We start from the raw sequence: 9,067 nt of genomic DNA, 5'->3' as shown, positions 1-9,067 counted from the left end.
GACTCGAATGTTACGAAAAAGCCAAAATAAATACACAATTATATAAACTTTGGACTTTGCTAGTCGAGCTACCCCGTAAGCCAGTCGGGCGATCGACTCCTTGGGTTGACATCTTGGTCGTAAAATAGAGAAGCAAGTACACTGTGATGCCTAAAATGAACAAATACAAAGCTGTATTTTAACAAATAGCACATTTAATACTTCGTTTATTCAATATTATAAATATGAGCCCCTCCCCTTTTGGTACACAGTATTTTGAGTATTTTAAAGATGTCCCTGGTACGTGTTACGCAGAAACCTAATAGAGTGTATTATTCCGTACGCATATCATTCACAAACTTAAGTAGGATTTGTTCACAAGAATTTGCCGCATAAAACAGTGGAGTATTCGTTACACGGTGAGTGAAGGGGAGAAATTACACCCTATATTGTGCTAGGACTACAGTGTCTTTATAAGGGCGAAGCCTTCCTTCCCACCCTGCGTATCGAGTACTCATTTAATTCTTTGCAAATCCTGCTTACCAAATAATACTGTATTTTAAATGTGCGTAGCGAGTAATGCTAGTTTATGCGTACCGCGTACAAACCCTCTTGTTTAACGAGTAATTCGTTTTAAAAGAATTTGAATACCGCCAAAAGGGATATACCTATATATATATATCTGGTTACAGTTGCTTTTATAAATATTTTATGCGACCTACATTTAAGTAAATTTTGTGTACAATAACTTCTGTAACAATGTTGACAAAATATAACAGCATTCTTCACGTAAAATGATTAATTTAGCTTAAGTTATGTATATAAGTAAATTTTTGCACCATGAAGTATTTTATTCTCAGAAATGTACATCTAACCCTCTAGTAGTAAAACAGATATGAATAAAAATGACCACCTTTTAGCTGCACATTTGTTTCATTAACACAGTTATGTAATCTAAATCATACGAGGGACAATATGCATATAATTTGTTTATTAATTTCCCTGAACAGTCGCCGCCGCCGCGGGTCTGATACCACGCCGTCTACTGTGCAGGAAGAAATGTAGTATAAACACTTGGGTAAATTTAAAACTGTGGTTTTAACTAATATCAAAGAAAGCTTACGATCTTTAAAAGTGATGTATAATATATTTCACAATCCTGAGACGTGCCAAAATTGCATTTGAGTAATATATGTATTCTGTAAGATCATGCTGGTGTTTGGCACAAATATATTAAAAATATAAAACACGATACACTTATGTTATGAGTTAGTTTATCATAAAAGTAATAATTAAAAATCATCAGCCAAAACTGAACGAATTTGTGCAAACATTTACAACATAAATGCAATTAAAGCCAAAGATACACTTAAACAAAACGCTTTAAGAATTGAAAATAAAAAGGAGTTTGGCGTAGAATCGGGCGGTGTAGTATGGACAATGCATCAGAAATTTTAATCTCAGAAATGGATGGACATGTTACCTTAATTTTTAATAAATAGGGAAATAAATTGAAAACAATATATAGAACTAAGATAACCATACTAATTGATTTGAAAATATTTTAAAAGCAATACCATGATGATAAGATGCTGCTGGCCACCAGTTCATGCGGTTGTGATAAAAGGTGCTTATTTTACAACGATGCTGTAATATACTTTACTTTTTGTGTAAACATTTATAAGAAGTTATGAAACACGGTTAGAAAACATATGTTCTGTATGAGTAAATATTTGTATTGTAATTGACTATTCTTAACAAAAGTGCAAAATATATCATCATCAACTATCTTTAAACAATTTACTAGTTTATGTTATCAAATTCAAAGTATGTAAAAAGGCAGAAGGTTTTCAGCCTGATGCCAATTTAAAGCAAGTTAGATATAATACAAATTAATAATATTGTTACTGCACAAACAACCCGAGTGATGCAATAGTTACTACAACAACAAAATCCGAGTGATAGAAATATATAATACACGAGCGCTTCAGCTAGAGTATATGATTTCAAACACGAGGGTAGTAGAAGTAGTTGTTAATGAACAATTAATTAGTTGATTGTTAATAAGTAATGAAGTACGGTGTGTTTTATCCGCATTCTAGTAACCGAACGGTTAAAATCCGCCTACTTGTTATCGTTGCGGTATGGCACAAATATTGTACAACATTCTTATGTTATAAAGATACATATTTATAAGAGTTCATGCTGGCGCAACACCTGACCTGAAAAAGCTCAAACACGATGTACGTGAAGTTAGCGGCCTAGCGGCCTAGCGGCGTGAAGTTAGCGGCCTAGCGGCCTAGCGGCGTGAAGTTAGCGGCCTGGCGGCCTAGCGGCCTAGCGGCGTGAAGTTGGCGGCCTAGCGGCCTAGCGGCCTGGCGGCCTAATTATATTTTCTATTTCCAAGCAATTTTTAATGCGTTTTTTTTTAAACAATGATAAATCAAGGTTTTTTATTCATATAGTTACATAGCGGCCTTAAATTGTTATCTATTCAGAATATTTTTTCTTTACCTTTTATTCTAAAACAATTTTAAATTAACTGTTTTATGCACAAATTATCACTCTGAAGCGTTTTTCAACTTTTTTTCAAAAAAGTCGACCGAGCACTTCAGCGGCCTAGCGGCGTGAAGTTAGCGGCCTGGCGGCCTAGCGGCCTAGCGGCCTAAAATGGTATCCTATTTCAAAGCATGTATACATGCATTTTCTTCTAAAACAATGACATATTAACTGTTTTTATGCACAAATTAACACTTTGAAGCTATTAGCGATTATCAACAGTCTTCTTTTAAGAGCGTCGATAAAGCAGTCAGCTATTTCAAAGCATTAAACATGCCTGTTCTTCTAAAACAATGATGTATTTACTGTTTTTATGCACAAATTATCACTCTGAAGCGTTTTTCATTTTTTCCCCCCAAAAAGTCGATCGAGCACTTCAGCGGCCTAGCGGCCTAGCGGTGTGAAGTTAGCGGCCTGGCGGCCTAGCGGCCTAGCGGCCTAAAATGGTTTCCTATTTCAAAGCATGTATACATGCATTTTCTTCTAAAACAATGACATATTAACTGTTTGAATGCACAAATTAACACTTTGAAGCTATTAGCGATAATCAACATATTATTTTCCAAAAAAGTCGATTAAGCAGTCAGCTATTTCAATGCATTAAACATGCCTGATCTTCTGAATCAATGATACATTTACTGTTTATATGCACAAATTATCACTCTGAAGCGTTTTTCAACTTTTTTTCAAAAAAGTCGATTGTTATTGTTTTAGAAGAAAATGCATGTATACATGCTTTGAAATAGGAAACCATTTTAGGCCGCTAGGCCGCTAGGCCGCCAGGCCGCTAACTTCACGCCGCTAGGCCGCTAGGCCGCTAGGCCGCTGAAGTGCTCGATCGACTTTTTTGAAAAAAAGTTGAAAAACGCTTCAGAGTGATAATTTGTGCATATAAACAGTAAATATATCATTGATTCAGAAGATCAGGCATGTTTAATGCTTTGAAATAGCTGACTGCTTAATCGACTTTTTTGGAAAAAAAATATGTTGATTATCGCTAATAGCTTCAAAGTGTTAATTTGTGCATTCAAACAGTTAATATGTTATTGTTTTAGAAGAAAATGCATGTATACATGCTTTGAAATAGGAAACCATTTTAGGCCGCTAGGCCGCTAGGCCGCCAGGCCGCTAACTTCACGCCGCTAGGCCGCTAAGCCGCTAGGCCGCTGAAGTGCTCGATCGACTTTTTTGAAAAAAAGTTGAAAAACGCTTCAGAGTGATAATTTGTGCATATAAACAGTAAATATTTCATTGATTAAGAAGATCAGGCATGTTTAATGCTTTGAAATAGCTGACTGCTTAATCGACTTTTTGGAAAAAAATATGTGGATTATCGCTAATAGCTTCAAAGTGTTAATTTGTGCATTCAAACAGTTAATATGTCATTATTTTAGAAGAAAATGCATGTATACATGCTTTGAAATAGGAAACCATTTTAGGCCGCTAGGCCGCTAGGCCGCCAGGCCGCTAACTTCACGCCGCTAGGCCGCTAGGCCGCTAGGCCGCTGAAGTGCTCGATCGACTTTTTTGGGGGAAAAAATGAAAAACGCTTCAGAGTGATAATTTGTGCATAAAAACAGTAAATACATCATTGTTTTAGAAGAACAGGCATGTTTAATGCTTTGAAATAGCTGACTGCTTTATCGACGCTCTTAAAAGAAGACTGTTGATTATCGCTAATAGCTTCAAAGTGTTAATTTGTGCATAAAAACAGTTAATATGTCATTGTTTTAGAAGAAAATGCATGTATACATGCTTTGAAATAGGATACCATTTTAGGCCGCTAGGCCGCTAGGCCGTCAGGCCGCTAACTTCACGCCGCTAGGCCGCTAGGCCGCTGAAGTGCTCGATCGACTTTTTGAAAAAAAGTTGAAAAACGCTTCAGAGTGATAATTTGTGCATAAAACAGTTAATTTAAAATTGTTTTAGAATAAAAGGTAAAGAAAAATATTCTGAATAGATAACAATTTAAGGCCGCTATGTAACTATATGAATAAAAAACCTTGATTTATCATTGTTTAAAAAAAAAACGCATTAAAAATTGCTTGGAAATAGAAAATATAATTAGGCCGCCAGGCCGCTAGGCCGCTAGGCCGCCAACTTCACGCCGCTAGGCCGCTAGGCCGCCAGGCCGCTAACTTCACGCCGCTAGGCCGCTAGGCCGCTAACTTCACGCCGCTAGGCCGCTAGGCCGCTAACTTCACGTACATTGCATCGGCGAGATATAAATATGGGTACAATCTTGCATGTATGACAATGATAAAGTTTATTTGCTATAAGGCCAAGGGCCCATTACAATATACAGACATAAAGTATTAATTTACAATCCTGTGCAACAGTACTATGAAGCACAATAAAACAACAATACAGTTATATGGTTTTAATATAGATAGTGATTTTTAGAATTTCATTCTACAAGTCGAACTTTTCTTTTATTAAACACATGGTACAAATACGTAGGGACACTTTTAACTATATTAACATTAGATGATGCCATGATTATTCTAAACTTGTTAATGCTATGATTAACATAATATTTCTGTGGTATATATATTGGGGTCGCAGATTCTCGTAGAAATCACAAACAAGTAGAAAGTGGTATTCATTTTCAATACATTCAGAATTACATATTTTGCATAATCTTCGTTCCCTTGGGATATCAGTAAAACGACCCTTTTCGATTTCTAAATCGTGAAAACTAGTTCTAAAAAATAATATATATATAAATATAAATCTTCGGATATATAAATCATCCTTAATTCCGATTATGTAAATCGCCATAAAGTTATTAATAACTTCACTGATAACATGTTGAGTTTACATATGTTTGAAACACATTATTGTTGATAATACTGTAACAATTGTATTTGATTTTATGATTACGCTTGACTGTTATAACTACATTGAATTAAAGAACTATATGTTATGAGGAATGACCTTGAATTAATTCTTTTGAAAGAAATTTACAAAATACACAATTTAGCTTAGTGTTAGCTTTTAGAAACTGCCTTTGTCGCTGCTCGCCAAAGTAGAATTCTGCGTTGATAGGAAATTGTGATGACACTCAATCAATTTCTCCTCAAAATGATAATCAGAGCCGTTATTATTTTAGGTTCTTATCAATTAAAAATAAATATATATTTTTAACACACTGTACTTCACATTTTATTGTTCAACGTTGAAAATATCAAAAGCATTCTTCTGCAATTAATGAACTGGTCACTAAGTTAAAGCTACAAGTTACAAGTTCAATTACAAGAAAATTGGTGTTAACGATACCAGGAAAAAAACCTAACAAAGTCAGTAGAAATGATATATGCCGTGCCCCAAATAACAAAAGTAAGCAGATTCCAACATTTTTTTTTATCCGCTGTCATTTTATAACATCATCATTTTTTAATGAAAAAAGTGGTATTTTAATTGTAATCCACCTATCTTGTTATCAAATTGACTGACAATACTGATGGAAATCTTTTTTAATGAAACAAAGATGATAAATTCAACCCAGCCTATGTTAATTGGTGACGGTGGTTTTGCTGATGACAAACATGGCAAAAAACGATCGTTTTGTGTTCCGCATCTCCAAATTGCTAAGGAAGGCAATGAGCAAGTCAAGCTGATAAGAGGTGATCACTTAGATAGTAACAATTTAAATACATGCGTTCATTGTTACCACTCTTATAAATGCCATTTTCCCTGATACGGTTCAAATATAAGATGAATTATCAGAGTCTTGACCCATTCTGAATTTCTGTCAGAAACACCTTATATATATATAGAGATTCAATGGTTTTGCTTAACGCCAGATTGAACATGACAAAAGGGTATTCCATAACCTGTCCCCAAAGATTTAAATCCATACCTTTCAAAATTCCCATGTCGAGAAAAACCTTACCAGAATTAATTAGGTGTGTACGTAATACTCAGATGACATGAAGTAACTTCTTAATGATTAAGAATGGGCGGAGTGAATCTTACGGACTTAAAATACAAACTTATTGGCTCAATGGCTGTTACATTGTCAACGCAAAATCTGACGCAGGGAGTATGTATCGCATTAGTGGCAGTAGGCGAACCTATAAAACACACTTAATGACTTCCTATCAGCAATTGTATTGGCTGCAAATAAAAGTTGTTTTCTACGTCGAATTTTCAAGAAGGTATTCCCCATTTCCACCCGAATGTGGTTTGTATGTTTAACCATAGGAAGTATATACAACAATACAAACAAAACATGTGATTCATCATATACAGAAGTAAAGGCATGCAATATTTTACGATTTATTTCGTAAACATGTTTATAGTGAAAACAATATTATTTGAAAAAATTAGTGATATGTGATTTATTTTATTGTCGTAAAATTATTTGTTGTGTGACTGAGGTTAACAAAAGAAGTAATGAACATATATGTTCATATGTGTTGCTGTGATTGAGTCGATCCCTACCTGCGACCAACCAAATTCAGCATCAATACACCTTCCTTAACAATATACAATGTTGGCTTCCGTTTTCCTTTTCCACTATCCAAAACAATCTGCAGGAAAATGACTGCAATGTGGGATTTATTTTCTTTCTCGTCAGGTCTGATTCACTAATAACCAAAAGTCTAAAGGAGTAACATTGGTCTAGGCCATCTTCAGTTACTTTCCATTTCACAGGAATAAATAAGATTATTATTGTACATGTTACGTGCAAGTACGACAAAGTTCCCAAATGACTACGTGTGGGATTAATTTTCATTTTCGTCGGTCCTGATTCATTTATAACCAATGTCTAAAGAAGTTTCATTGGTTCAGACCATCCTATGTTACTATCCTTTTCACTAAAAGACGTGAGGTTATTATTGAACATGGTACATGCACGTACGACAGAGTGCCTATATATATATATGCCATCATCATACGCATTAGACAATGAAGAAAGACCAACACAACAATATGATGTCGCCAGTTATCTTAATCCTTGTGATTATGTTCACAACCATTTCAGCTGAACCTGGGGGTATGTCTAATAAAGATATTTTGTTACTTACTTACTTTCTGTATGATATAATTTCTAAATTTATGACTGTTTATTTGTTTCCAATTTGCAATTTAGACAGATAAAAATAATCAATATATTTAGTTCGGTTAACGTACTCTAATATTACTTAAAATACAGTGTTCATTGATTTTGTTTTATTATGCTTACCACCGCATACTAATTTTCTTTAGCTGCTTCACATGCCATTTATTTCAGGTGAGTATTTAAATCAGTTATAACAATTGGTAAAAATGTACGTAATCATGGCATTTGTCAACTCTTCAAAAATGTTCCGGAAATAAATAAAATTTGAAATAAAAAATTGGAATAAATTTTAACATTTCTATTTATCAAGAACCTGATCAAGAACCGGTGACAGTGCATCTAGAAGATTGGACTGATAGAAGTGCCAACAACATTCAGGAAACGCTTACAATGAACGTCCGTACAAAAAGCAGAGGAAACGTCATGCTGTCTTTGCGACAAAACCATGACGTCAACACTAACGTGCCAATCACTGTGGAACGGGATGGAACAATACTTCGCCAACATGTCGATGACAAAAATGTAAATATAAATTTCATAATACATGACTTCGAATAGAACAACATCTGGTTGAATATTAAAGATATTATATATACTTATATATTACGCTCTTAGCTACGTATATAGTATTCACGGAATGTGTAACGCGGACGCCTCCATGGTATAACGAGCGTCAAAACACTCTCAAATCTACTAATACATTATCCTTTGAAATTAGTTTTTCATTAGGATTAACGGTAATGATTGACGAGACGTTTTGCTGGCATGTGTACATGGAATCAAAGCTTTGAAACAACAGTTATACTACCTCCATAGCTCATTACAAGGACAACAGTTATACTACCTTCATAGCTCATTACAAGGACAACAGTTATACTACCTTCATAGCTCATTACAAGGACAACAGTTATACTACCTTCATAGCTCATTACAAGGACAACAGTTATACTACCTTCATAGCTCATTACAAGGACAACAGTTATACTACCTTCATAGCTCATTACAAGGACAACAGTTATACTACCTTCATAGCTCATTACAAGGACAACAGTTATACTACCTTCATAGCTCATTACAAAGATGATTGAAATGCCGCTCACGATCATTTTCAGGAGACACTTGTTTAAGACATTGTTAAGTTGTCCGAATGGTATCGTTTGAGTAGTTTGCACATTTAAATGATTTGATTTATAGTAGTTATTGGATAAATTACATTGGCTGACTGAACAAACAGAAGAATATACCCTACACAAAGAATGAAACACTTGAACTTTTAGAAAGTTTTTTATCATTTGTTGTTTTCATCCGTACTGAATGTGATTATTCCAGGACACCGCCTTCTACCAGTCAATGTCTCCATTTGCCTCGATCATGATAGCCAAGTCGACAACAAACATAACAGAAGTCGTAAGTACCATTCGTTTGGTCCTTCGGTTTATGGTGTAATAGCAAGAACAGGGA

This window comes from Mya arenaria, chromosome 11, assembly GCF_026914265.1.
Source record: "Mya arenaria isolate MELC-2E11 chromosome 11, ASM2691426v1".
Lineage (NCBI taxonomy): Eukaryota > Metazoa > Mollusca > Bivalvia > Myida > Myidae > Mya > Mya arenaria.
The sequence above is the reverse complement of the archived record's forward strand: the minus strand, read 5'-3'. Positions refer to the sequence as shown.